General features: G+C 37.9%; 1 long non-coding RNA gene across 2 annotated transcripts in view; it reads left to right on the top strand.

Moving 5' to 3' along the window:
• The window catches only part of LOC143658011 (uncharacterized), a 31,578-nt gene extending 24,806 nt beyond the window's left edge, over positions 1-6,772 (top strand). For both annotated transcript variants that reach the window (XR_013163065.1, XR_013163066.1), the window contains one exon: positions 6,516-6,772. This is a non-coding gene — a long non-coding RNA (uncharacterized LOC143658011). The remainder of the gene's footprint in view (positions 1-6,515) is intronic.
• The last annotated feature ends 7,171 nt before the right edge of the window (positions 6,773-13,943 follow it).

Raw genomic sequence — 13,943 nt, 5'->3', positions numbered from 1 at the left:
CTCTTCTACGAAGGACATTTTGAGCAACTGTATTATAAAGATGTTTCATCAGTGAATATATCCTGGATTTTAATTTTACTGAGGAGTTACTCCTGTGTAACGATGACTCAAGAACTTTATCATCGTTATCTTCCATGCTCACAAAGAAGTAGTGAAGCAGTCCTTTTTCATTTCATGGTAACTGTATTGGCCATGAAAGCAGAAGACCTGGCTTTCAGTTGTAGTTTCCTACTTATAGGCTACATGATCTTCTCTGTCATGTAGGTAATGCTTGTTTTGCTAATTAATATGGTCATCGTGAGGGTCAAAAGGTGATAGACTTTATTTTGGGGACTGTTAAAGGCAATAGAAAATAAATTATTCCTAGGATAGAATACATCATATAATAATTGATTATACTGGGTCATTATGATCAATATTATTGCACCAATCTAAGAGGGTTTTTGGTTTTTGAATTTAGATAGGCCTGCACTCAAATCCTGGCTCTTTCCCTCACAAGCTACTTAATCTTGGAAAAGTTGTTATAGCTCTTTGAATCTTAGTTTTCATACATTTGCCTTTTAGGACTTGCTGAGGATTATAGCAAACCTATAAAAATGCTTGGAAGAGTTCCTGCTACCCAGTCAATTATATTTTATTATCATTTTAATCTTCTACTTTTGCCAACTATAAAGGAACTCTTTGGTATTAATGTAGAACAGTCTTGTCTGGCAAGCTGATGGCTATTACCAAGATTCACATTTCAAAGCTGTGGAACCTTCCTCTTTGGATCAAATGTTCTGGCTCCAGAAGGAGATGCTGAGTTGCCCCGAGGAAAAAAGTGCATCAGAGTCAAACCATCACTGATCCTCAACTGCTGACATCTCTTTCTCAGGTTTTGTCAACAGGGGCCAAATTGTATGCCCCTAGGCCTGTTTTCTGTCAAACTAAGCTTTCCTGGTCTTGAGCTCCCTACACATTTGCTGCTACACTAGTGCTATGAATGAAAATACAATTTTTTTGCAGCAATGTCTGCATCAGACAGGACAAAATGCCATCCCTCCTGGGAAACCTTTCCTTGGCAATGAACGTGCATCAGGCTCCTTTCTCCATGCCTCATTTTGCAATTATTGTCTGTAATTCAAGTAATGTCTTTTTTCCCCCCTCTGATCATCTAAACCATACCACACTGTTAACAATGCATATATGTCTTGAATTTTCTTTTGTATACTAACCTTGCCAGATACATTATAGGTGCCTTCTGGGTGTGGCCATGTCTTTCCTACCCCAAAATACTAACCCAGAGCTGAGAACTCTGTTGGGTTTGGCAAATAGTAGGTATTCAACTGATTAGTGGCTGGTGGAAAAGCACTGTGATTTCCATAGTGATGATATGCCAATTTCATGCTATAGGAGGCTGCTAAATTTTAGAGAGTTTTCTTCAAGGTAGATGAATTGTTTGTTCTGCTGAATGCTTTTTAAAGGTACTTACAGATGTTTTATGGAGGTCTGGTATCCTGGGAGAGCATAAGGAAAGAGATAGGTATGTATATATTAAAAGTACATGCTGTGAAAGATACTAGACACAAAAGGGTACATACAACATGATCTCATTTATATAAGGTTCAAAAGCTGGCACAACAATGGCTTGCCCTTTACCCCAGGAGGTGCTGTGACTGAAGGAATGCAGGAGAAGGCTTCAGGGATACTGGGGCTATTTTGTTTCTTGACCTGGATGTTACTTAGAGAGGTGAATCAAACTTCGTGAAAACTCATCCAGCTGTATATTTAAAATCTGTGCACTTTTCTTTATGTATATACTCATCAATAAATCTTAAACAACATTTTTGTATATTTTCTTATTCATACATGTAGAGTAAAATGAAGGCAAACCAGTTTGAGTTCAGCATAGAAATGACATTATTCCAACCTCTTCTAGATGCTGATTGTCCTACATACCCCGCAAGAGAGAAATCTTGCTATTTTGGTACTATCTATAAGTCTTAGAAACAAAGTTTTTAGAGAAGTGAAAGTCGTTTGCCTGTTTGAGAGGGGGCAACTTTGAACTCATCTTGTGTAGGACAACATGGAACCGCTAATGAGAAGAGGCAGGAAACTCTCTGTCTTCTGCTGTGAACATAGTCATCAATTGGACAAACCAACTCAGCTCCCCACTTAAGTCTTCAAGGGCGGGACTGCCTCACAGTGCTCACAGATGGACAGCGAGTTTTTGGAGAATGTTGGTGAGGCATCTGCATATCCACTCAAATAGCCAAATCTCATGGCTTATTTAGAGAGATAAAATATATACTCATGGCCTGCCCTTTTTTAAATTTATTATTATTAAAGAAATCTTATAATATACAGAAGCTAAGGCTCAATATTCTAACAACATATTCTTGCTAAAGCCACATTTTCTGGTGAGGACCAGGTCATTTTACAGTTTCTTCACTTTTTGGAAAGGTTTGCATATAAGCATCAATAACACTATTTTATACTGCTTTTCTGCCAGTTCTGCCCTCAGAAAGGGAAGTATTAAACACCATGATAAAGTGAATTTCGTCACATGTGACCAAGCCCCAGTATCTGAATTTTCCTAGTTTCACCCTGGGACATGTGGGATGTGGCATCTCAACTTTGCATCAGATTCACCTGGGGTATTTGTTAAAAGTGCGAATTCCTGGGTCCCACACCACATGTGAAAAATCTTTCGGGTGGGCAGGTCCCAGGATTCTACATTTTAAATAAGCTTTCCTGAGGATTCTCACACACACTAAAGTTTGAAAAGTATTGGCCAAGTTTTACACTGGAAGGTGTAAAACATACTTTGGGATTGGCCCAGGTAGCTTTCCAGAAATCTCTGGGAAAGAATTTATGTTGGTCACTTTTACAAAGTTGAAATCATGGTTACACAAAGAAAGAAGACTCTCTGAACTTTGGTGGTAAAGACATGCAAAACTTTCAGTGCTGTCTTTCCAGAGTGACAAGATAAGGAGCTCTTTGTGCTTGAATAAGAGTCTGGCAAGCTTGCCCACCCAGTGTTTTGCACCTCAGTCCTTCTATGTTGGCAGGCATTCTGGCTTTTGCATTTCCTCTGAATCACAACAGCAGGCTATTTCTAAAGGAACATCGTTGCCATTCTTTTTGTGGATTGTTTTCTTTCTCTCTAAAAGACATTTGAAAGAATCCTCCCCTCTGGGTTTTGCTCAGTTGACTTTATTACAAGGACACATCACTAAAAGTACATCTAGTGATGTGCTAGTAGAGGGAAAAAAATAACTTTGTTGCAAAAGTAGACAGAAATAAACCAAGAGAAAACAGTTTGTTGAAGACAGAAAGATTACCTCTGATATCCTATCAGCATTTTTTGCAAGGAACAACCCAAGGCAAACTTGTTGGTTTCTTCCATTCCCAGATTCAGTGGGGGTGCCGGAATTAGAAGCACTTGCATCTTCACAGTGTTGTCTTATGATTTCATGATTTTCATCTTAACTTTACAATCTGATAAATTCTGGGGGTACATTCAGCTTTTCCTTTGGTAGAAAAAGAAAATGGCAAATTTGCAAATGAGATAAGGGAGATGTCAGATTAAAGAAGTTCCTAAGAACTATAGATATAGTAGCTTGGGTCCCCCGGAGGAGAACTTCAACATATAATCCAACTGCAAGGAGATATTAACAGCCAAAGTAAGTATGAACCCACCTAGGGACACCAAAAGGCACATGCCATGGAAGATTATTTTAATTGAAAAAAATGTGATACATGATTGTGAAAATTTCAAAAAAAACCCGAGGACCTCAATCATGGACAACTTTTTCATCCAGGGCGCACATGGCAATGTCTGGAAACATTTTTGATTGTCACAACTGGGAGAAAGTGTTTCAGGCATCCAGTGGGCAGAGATCAGGGATGCTGCCAAGCATCTTATATACACAGCTCAGCTCCCCGCAACAAATACATAACTGGCCCCAAATGTCAGTAGTACTGAGGTCAGGAAAACAGGATTCAGATCAGTAAATTCAAATTTTGTAAAGTAGTCAACAGTCAAGACTGAATTTGAAAGTGGGGCACTGTACTGTAAAAGTACTTTGGGAAGAAAATTCCTAGAATTATAGAGGCTCAGAAAGTGGTTTCAGCTATATTTGGAACTCAGAGGTACCTACTACTGGAGGAGACATCAAACCTTCAGCCTGGAAAAGAGATCTGTGAGTTAGCATGATGGAAAGAAGAGGGAACTCATGATTCCTGTTTTTGTTTCCATAGTCTAGAAAGGAAAAGTATTTTCTGACTGAAAAGAAAACTAAAAACAAAATGAGGAGGTATTGTGGCCTAAGATATATGAAGAGACAGTAAAAGGAAATCTAGAAGATTAAAAATAATTCAGATATCAGGGACTAAAAGGAGTCATGCCTCTAAAATGTTAACAGAACTTAGAAATGTGATTTTCTAGTCTCAGAGTCATTGTTAGTAATCTCTGAGGACCTGTGAAGTGGCAAAGAAATGGAGACATTAAATAATTCCCTTGTTCTCACAAAGGTTAGTTTCTGGTTTATATAGACTGGTAAGCTTGGCATTTATAGTCTTACAAAATTCTGAAATAGATTATCACATCGTTTATGTATGTTTAGAAAAGTCAAGGACCCATAGTTACTTTTATGTGTTCATTAAGAGGAAGCCATTACAATCGATTTTAGTTCCTTGATAGGTACCTCTATGTGGTTGCTAGACACAAGAAACTCTACAATTAGAATTTTCTTGAGGTCAGTAAAGTATTCTTGAGGTCAGTCTTGTAGGTGTTTGTGTGGGTCTAGGTAAACCCAGATGGAGGTCTCTAGTGGAGTTTTACCACCCTCGATCCTTTGTCCTATACTGTATAGTGTGCGTGTGTGTGTGTGTCTTCAACCAATGACTGAATGAGATAGCTCAAAGCAAGGAGAATAATGCATATGTCAATACAGTAAAAATTCTATGTATCATCTCAACAAATTAGAATGATGGGTCAAAGTCTCAAAAGGAAATTTAAGAGTAGTGAATATATGATCCTAAATTTGCTACAAAACAGTTAAACACAGAGGTAAAAAATAAGGAAGAGTTGGTTTGGCAAAATTTTCTGAAGAATATCCAGGTTGTGATGGACTGCAGCCTGAACAATGTGAGATAGCTGTGGAAATATAGAAACTAACTCATGAAACATTAGGCTAGTAGGATATCATGATAGTGATCTTTCTGTGCATGAGCTAATTAGGCCACCCACAGAGAACTGTTGAGTTCTGGTATGATCTTTTAAGGGAGAATATTTTAAATTGAGTTAGCATCAAGATGAAGACGAGTTTAATGTTGAGTTGCTTTAGAAGCCATATTCTAGAAGATATCTTTGAAGACACTTGAGGGGGGAGAAAGAAAAGATGTAATGTAGTCCCGATGAATGGCATCCTTCCAGATTTTGGAAAAATTATTACATGGAAGGTAATTCCATACTAAGAACTACTATGGGTGTAGAATTATAAGATTTTTGCACTTCATGGTGCAAAAAACAGGCAATGCCAACTCTGAAATTGTACAACAGAACTCCTGACTACTGCAAATATTGAAGTGCCTGAATAGGTTGAAGCAAAGATGTTGAAGAAGGGATTCCTTCATTTGGTGGAAGGTGGATTAAATCAGAAAATCCCATATCTGGTTGCTTACCAGAATTACCTGGGAACTCATTATTTTTTTTAATGTTGGGAATCCACACCCCAGAGATTTTAATACAAAGATGTGGGGAAGGTCCCTAGAAGGAATATAGATTTTGAAACAGAAAATTGCTCAGATGATTCAGATGTATAGCCAAATTTGAGAAACACTAGATTAAAAGATCTCTAAATTCCACCCTAACATTAAACTTCATGATTCTAAGTGTAGATAAGTTTTATGTAAGGAAGTACTTGACAGTGCCAAGAGATAGTCCTCTGTGGACTTGGGTGAACTTGCACTTGCTCTTGATCTACTTCATTGCCATGTGAACAGTGTCTTTCAAAGCCAGGTACCTTGGTGAGCTGTGCGCTCAGATGATCTCATTGAATCTTCACAATGAACAAAGGAGCAAAGCCTTATTTTTATCAATCATTTTATATTTACTTGAGGAAACAGAAATTTAGAGACATTAGATAACGCCTTAGTAGCAGAATTGGGATTCAAGTACAGATTTTCTCATGGCAAAGTTAGTTCTTTCCACTGATTCCCTCTTTTGCCTCCCAACCATGTTATTTTGGAAACAAAATAGTGCTCAGGCCTAAGATATGTCTGGAGATGTATCCTGAGAAAGGTAGGAAAATGACAAATCTGACAGATATTTCTCCTTCTTTACCACCCCCTCCTCAGACTCATGCCAGTTCTACAGGATTTTCATATTCTTTTCTTCTCTAGAGTGCTCATGAAGTGTATGTTTCTTTCAATAAGATAGGATTTCTTTTTTTTTTAAACTGTCAAAACACTCATGAATCTTTGATTTTTTTTCAAAAGAGTGCTAACAGTATTTTTTTGTCCTTTGACAGTTGTATTTGTTTGTGCAGAGCTTGCCTAAATGGATTGGAAAGGAAAGTTGTTTCACAGAATTGCCTCATAGTCATGGCCACAATGCCTCTGTTCTCACAAGCATCCTGTTGCAGTAGAAGATGGGATGTGAATGCATTTGGGAATGTGTAGGAAGAATGTCCCACTCTCAACCACCACCATAATGGGAACATTCTGTCTGAAGATTCACCTACAAATTAAGCAGAGTATGCCTGGATGCATATTCTCCCACTGAGCTTTAGAGAAATAAATGATTTATATCATCAAACAATTGCTTGGAGAACAATTTTTTCAGCTACAACTACACTGTACCAGAAAATCTATGCCCTACTCATCTATCTGTGTATGCATGTACATGTGTATTTATGCATGTGTCTATCTATCTATATCTATCTGTCTATCTATCCACTTACCCACCTACCTATCTAATTTCCATGGATTTAGCTTGCTTCATTAAAACACCTGAGTTAGGATTTTACTTCCCACAAGGCACAAGTGCTGGAGGAGAAGATATTCTTTAAGTATTTATTATTAAAATGCTTTTGAATAAAGTTTCATGAACACAGAGGGAAAACTGCTTCAGGCTTAGCTGCTTCTCAACTCCTCCCATCCCAGTCTACCTGACCAGGTTTCATATAGGCAATGACTTTAAAAACACAAATCACAAAAAATCAAATGGCTTCTTCATTACAAGCATAAGGTGAGTATTTCAATAAAAAGTCATCTTAAAAAAAAAACAGTAAATTTAAATAAAATCTCCAAACAGGCTGTTGAGTATGTCTGACCTTTTTGTAAATGTAATGAGCCAAGTTCCAATGTAAACATTACAGCTCTGCTAAAAAGTTCCACATGTGAAATGGTGGGTCTCCAAACACTGAACTGTTTCAAAAGGAAGTCTGAAGTGCGGGCCAATAGTCAAGTGAGTACAGCCTTGCCAGAGGTTTTCAATAATTCATTACTAGGCAGCAGAAGGCTTTTCAGGATTTCAGCTCCACTCGCATTTCACTGATCTTACTCCTGCTCTGCAGCTACTCCCTGTATATCATACTCAAAGCACTTGCATGAGACAGAGGGAAGTTTGAACCTCATCCAAGCATTGGATTTCCATGGAATTAAAGTAGGAGCAAAAAAGCAGGAGGGGAAAGGTATATTTAATGGAAATTGGGCGTGCTGTCTGATTTCCATGTTCTTGGAGAAATTCTGTTTGTCGCTTAAACAGCTGTTGAGCGCCTACTGAGGAGAAGCCTGGTGCAGTGCTGCATAGAGGCTCAGGAGGCTGGTCCTGCTGCTTCTGGGTAAACTGTAGCTTGGTAGAACCTTGTCTTTCTCTGGGCTTTGGTGACCTCATCTGCATAATCAGGATGCTGAATAGAGATTTTTTTCTGGATGCTCTGGGGTCCATGATTCTATTCAAAATTGAAGATAGTAAGTAGTTACTCATACAAGAACAGAGAGAAGAAATTACCTATAAATTTTTATTGAGGAAATTCAAAATGGAATATGATTTTGTTTTGCAATACAAATCTTCTAAGTGAAGAGAATGACTTTTTTTGGGGGGGGAGGGTAATATTTTGTTTAATTGGAATTCAAAGTTAATGTTTTCCATCATCAAATCAATTGCACATGTTCATGTTCAGGAACTATTCTTAGTTCATGGTTATACCAAATGAACTGTAGGCCAGATTTGGCCCATGGGCTGTACTTTGTGAACACAGACCCTTGAAAGGGGTAACTTAGAAACTTCCTTTGAACTGAAGTAGCAAGTGGGGTATTCCACATAGAAAAATTAATAATAACAGAACACAGAGATGAACATCTGGAAGGGAAGTTTTGGGGACCATAAGTAGGCTGGTCTATGTTGAATGAGTTCTGACTAGTTTCCTTATGCTGTGTGTGACTTCAAACAATTTGAAAAGGAAGATGTTCCAGGCAGATGAAAAAGCTTGAACAAAAGTTTGGCAACAATTTGTGATTAATAGCATAGGTCAAAGGGCAATGGAAGTTCAGAGAAGGGTGAAGGGATTTGTACAAGGTGAACTAATCCTTGGGCAAATGTTACACAAGAGGTAAAATGCATTCTGCTAAAGTCAACCAATTAAAAAATATTTTTATCTATGTGAATCAAATTTCCCATCCTTGTCAAATTCTCTCTATGGTCATTTTTATGATTATTTTACTGTTAGTCATTATCCATGACCAATTTAACTTTTTTAGTTGATTTCTATTCGTTATGAAATTCTACATAACCTGTTGTCAAAATTTTGTCATTGAATTCTAATGGATGATATGAAAAGGTAACTCTGGGAGTTCAAGGCACCTCTGACTTCTAATTATTTGAATTAACATGCCTCAAGATTTGTTTAAATGTCAGTCTGTCAACCAGTGTTGTGCATTCAGAAGTGTGGCTGTTTCTCCTGCTATGAAGAAATGTTATATGCTTTATAGATTTTACATATTGTAGAATAATTCTACATCTTTGTAAGCAAACATTTATGTCTGGATTAATGAATTACACTGTTGTTACATCATCAAACAAAATAAAATCTTCCTCCCAAAATGGCTGTAAATATGCATCTTTTTCTAGTGCATAGTTTATGCAAACTTCACTGGTGTGACGGCAGCAACTGGTTTTCCACATTGCATTTTAGGCAATGTTTGGTTGTCCAAAGAGGCATGTATCCCATGGTTCTCTGTGAGGTCTGTTATAATCTGGGTTTCCTAGAAAGCAGAGACTGAGGCAAGGTTGGAAGTCCTAAGGTTTTATTTTAAAGGTGCAATCCAGGCATGAGCATGAGGGAGATAGAAAGGCAAGAAAGATGTGAAGCAATGTGAAGTGCTGCATTATCACGCTGGTTATTGCTTGATAAAGAGCTATGAAGAGGCACTCTAGATTGCTCAACTAGTATATCCACCGAATCTATAGTACATCTCCATGTAGGCTTTTTGGAGAAATTGTGATTCAGAAAAGTCTACCAGAGGGATACAGGAGGAGAAAGTTACCTGCTTGACTCCCTCTTAGCTCCTGTTTCCCATTGGTCCAATTTCATATCATGGGCAATTAGCTCCCTCATACTTTTGGCTTGCATCATTTGGCTCCTTTGATGACTTCCTCAGATGCCAGACCTTATCATCTGCAGTGTGATATTTCACTCAAGTCCGCAGCAGTAGGAGAGCCAGAAATTCCAGGCATGTAGTTGGTACTCACCAAGGGATTGGGTCTGCATTCCTGGAGTAAGCGACAGGTCAGCTCCTGGTGGAAGTTGGACAGGCCGATGGCATTTATTTCTGATACAGGGTTTTTATTTGTGTGCCAAGTAGCATTACAGGGGTGTGGAGAGAGAGAGAGATCTATAAGCTAGAGTAATTAGGAATGGCTTTAAAGAGAAGGTGAGATTGGAAAGACCTAAAATGTTGTGTAATTCAAATTTCCAGAAAAGTAGCAAATGAGGCATTCCATATAAAACAATTGATGACAACAGGACACAGAAATGAAATTCTGAAAGGCAAGTGCTGGGAATCACCATTAGAATGGTCTGGTCAGAGTGATCTTGGACTTATTTCCTTATAGTGAATATTTAGCACTGTAGGTTGTCCACCCACCATCTCCTCTCCCATCATTTCTCTTATTTATATCATACCCAAAAATTAGCTCAAGACTCCTGCCTTTAGGAGAAGCTTCCCCCAAAACAACTTTTGAGACTGGATCTTGATTAGTCTGAACCACTCAAGATCCCATATCTCTTGCTGGTGATTGCTTGAGAGATGGACATGTGACTCAATTATGAGAAGAAGTCTTCTGGGGACTTTTGGAAGAGTTCCTTTGTTCCTTAAAAAGAGAGGTTTTTAAGGCTGAATGTAATGCCTGGCTCACCTGCAATCATCCTGGCACCATGAGGGAAGCCAGATTGAGGGCAAAGGTGAGGAGCAGGGATGGCGTCTGATAGAGAAGTAAAGAACTTTGGTCCTTGATGACATATGGCCCATATGGCACTCAAACCAGAGTCAGCCTTGCTTCTGGACTCCACTTTATATGAAATAATATATTTTTCTTATTGTTTAAGAAATTTTTAGTCAGGTCTTGGTTATTTGAAGCCAAAATCATGCTAACAGATAAAGAATTAAATGCCCAGGAGATGGCAAATCATTTTGAGGAGCAATTGAATTGTTCTTTGCTCAAAATGCACCTGTAGGCTGCAAAAGAAAAGATGCAGTTAGGTCTTTATTTTTACACGTTAGGAGCCACAGAAGGATTCCTCTGTAGCAGCTGGATGCAGCAAAAACAGTAAGTAATAGGACAAAATTAAAAAAAAATCCATCCTTATTGCCAATTTTTCTTTCCCTACTGCAGGTAGAGAAGTGATAATTGCCTTAGAGGTTTGTTCAAATCACACAATGAGGTGTTATATATAAAGTCTCTAAAACAGCTCATTCAACAAATGTCTCCTTTTCCCTACAGCATACTTGTTGAAGTTCCTCAGATTAACAAAAATAGTATTACTTTTTCTTCCATGGAAGCAATTTTGACTTTTTCTAACTAAACAAATGTGAGAATATTATAGACAAGGTGCTAACTTCACCTGGTTATGACTATACTAGATTGCCAGTAAAGTACTTTCCAATAATCAATTTCTGTATTTCTGTGATCTTTTAAATTAAATAGTATTGTTCAACAGTAATAAGATCTCAACTGTCTGAGATGTTCCCTTATTTATTTAATTTAATTAATTAATTAATTAATTAATTTTTTGCGTGGCAGGCACCGGGAATTGAACCCGGGTCTCTGGCATGGCAGGCGAGAACTCTGCCTGCTGAGCTACCATGGCCCGCCCTCCCCTATTTATTTTATAGAATTTTTGTGATTGATGAAGATTAAATCCAGAGTATGGATAGTACTTCTTGGCAAGTATCTACTCATCTGATCAGGCTCATTTCTAAAAGCAGAGAACTTCTGCAAATGCTACTATCTTAGAGTTAACCATTAAGTATCTTCTCTCATGAAAATTTAATTTTAAGACTTGTACTAGGTTATATGAACATGGTCTGAATAATTTCCATGAAACATAGGTGGCACGTGTTAGATTGAAGTATTTCAAGTATTTGGAATGCCCTCTGCTTAATCAGTCTGGCTGGCCCTACTCCACAGTGGAAGTGACTTCATGGTGAGACTCCCCTGTATTGATGCTTCAGACTGTACACTGCCCAGCTTCTCTCTTTTATGATACTCTCTGAGAACCCTCCATTACTATTTGCTCTTGCATTCTCCACTCCAATGGATGAGCTTCATTCAGGTAGTTTACGCACTCATCTCCCAACAATGCTCGGCCAGGCATGCTCTACAGATGCCAGTAACACAGAGGGCATGACATGCCTCAGAAAACGGTGGTTGTGGATAGTAGCTAGGAAAGTGCATTGGAAAATAATCTTTATAATTTTCTTCTTATTGCAAATGTGATACATTGTTATTGTAGGCCTGTTAGAAAACAAAACAAAGCAAGCACCACCCCACTTGGAGACAATGATTTTAAACATTTGGTTGTATAACTGTCTAAACTTTTTCATTTCTTCTTTTTCTGCACACTCACACAAATGCGTATGTAAAGAATTTTTTTGTAACAATGAAGAAGATAGCTCACACTGATTATACTCCTGTAGCCTTCTTTTGTTTCCTTACATCTGTGGATTTCTTTCCACGTATGTTTATTTCCAAAAGTTGTATGGTGGTCCATCATCTGGATGCATCCTACTTGTTTAATCTATTTCTTAATTTCCTATCGATGGAGATTCATATTATTTTTTATTTTCTTCATTATAAACAACAGTGAAATGAAAATTCTGGTACACACAGTGCACATTGTCCTATGATCATCTTCCTGGCAAGTCTAGTAGAATCAATTGAAAAGCCATTAGAAAAAATAAAAGTGCTCAGCAAGGTGTTCAGTTACAAAATGAATATATCAAAATCAATAGCTTTCCTAATATACCATCAGGGATGTGTTAGAAGTTTTAATGGAAAAGGAGATTCTGTTCACAATAGCAACAAAAGCATAAACTACCTAAGAATAAATAATAAAATGTGTTTAAGACCTATGTGAATAGAATTGTAACATTGTGAGGACAAAACATACAGAGAAAAAGAAATACCTGTTCATGTGTGAAAAAAAGCAACATTGTAAGGTCTCCTTAAATTCGTTGTACTATCCACCTAATTTCGGAAATCCCAAGTGGATTCTAATATGGGAGGTTGCAGGAAGGGACAGAATGGAAGGATTTCTACAGTGCACCTGTGGAGACGGATCCTGGGAGGGAGCTGAGCATACCACCTGACTCGCATTTCCACTCCAAATGACACAAAGAATAATGTTTTTAAAAAATCGGTGACAAGGTTGGAAAACCAGAAGGGATCCTCCTGATGGATGTAATACTCTAAGAAATCCCTGAAGTAATTAGTTCAGATTGGATTGAAATGGGAAACCCACAACCTAAAATATGATCAGGGTCATTTTTAAACACAAACAAGAGCAGCTTCAGGAGAGATTCAGGGTCAGAAGAGGAAGATATAGGAGGAGGAAAAAGCTCTGAAATAACCCTCCAGATGACTGTACAAAGTACTATTGTGTGAGAAGCCAGGCAATGCAGCAAAACTCTTTCTCCCAACTTGTGCCAAGCAGTAGACAGCAGAAATAGCTGCCCCTCTCTTTTGCAGAGGCCACAAATGGGGTCACTTGGGCTTGAAAGAAAAAGCAGTGTCCCAGGTAGCTGGTGATGGACAGAAAGGAGGGGAAAGCCCGTGAGACAAGCTTCAGACCTTATCAGGCAGCACATCCCCTTCTTCCCACAATGAATGGGGATAAAAGCAGTATTCTTAGGCCAATAGAGAATTTCAAAATCAAAGATGTTCACACACTGAAGAATCAATAAACTGTTTGGAAAAATAACAGTATAAAATAAAGCTTCCAGAATCAACAAATAGAAGAATGAAAACCAAAGAACAAAATTAAGAGAGCAAACAATAAAAGAATATGAACATGTGTTGGAATTTTCCAGTATAAGTCCGTTTAATTCTACCTTATTCTTTTTAACATGTACACAGTATTATAGGATATGCCACACCTTATCTCACCATTTGTTTATCGAAAGATACTTAAGTACTTTGTAGAGTATTGCATTATTATACACACTGTGCATATTATCAACACAAAGATATTCTCTGTGCAAGTCTCTTTGGACACAGTATGAATATAGTTGATAACTTCAGAGAAATGGGATAAGATACTGAAACCTGAACAAAAGATCAACTAGCTAAACATACTTCTAAAAGAGGAGGCAGATCAATGATTATGATGGTCAATTTCATGTGTCAACCTGTGTAGGTTATGGTGTTCCACTGTTTGGGCAAACAAGCACTGGCC

The sequence above is a fragment of the Tamandua tetradactyla genome, chromosome 15 (genome assembly GCF_023851605.1).
Source record: "Tamandua tetradactyla isolate mTamTet1 chromosome 15, mTamTet1.pri, whole genome shotgun sequence".
Classification (NCBI taxonomy): Eukaryota; Metazoa; Chordata; class Mammalia; order Pilosa; family Myrmecophagidae; genus Tamandua; species Tamandua tetradactyla.
Note: the sequence above shows the minus strand (reverse complement) of the source record. Positions and strands in the feature narration are given on the sequence as shown.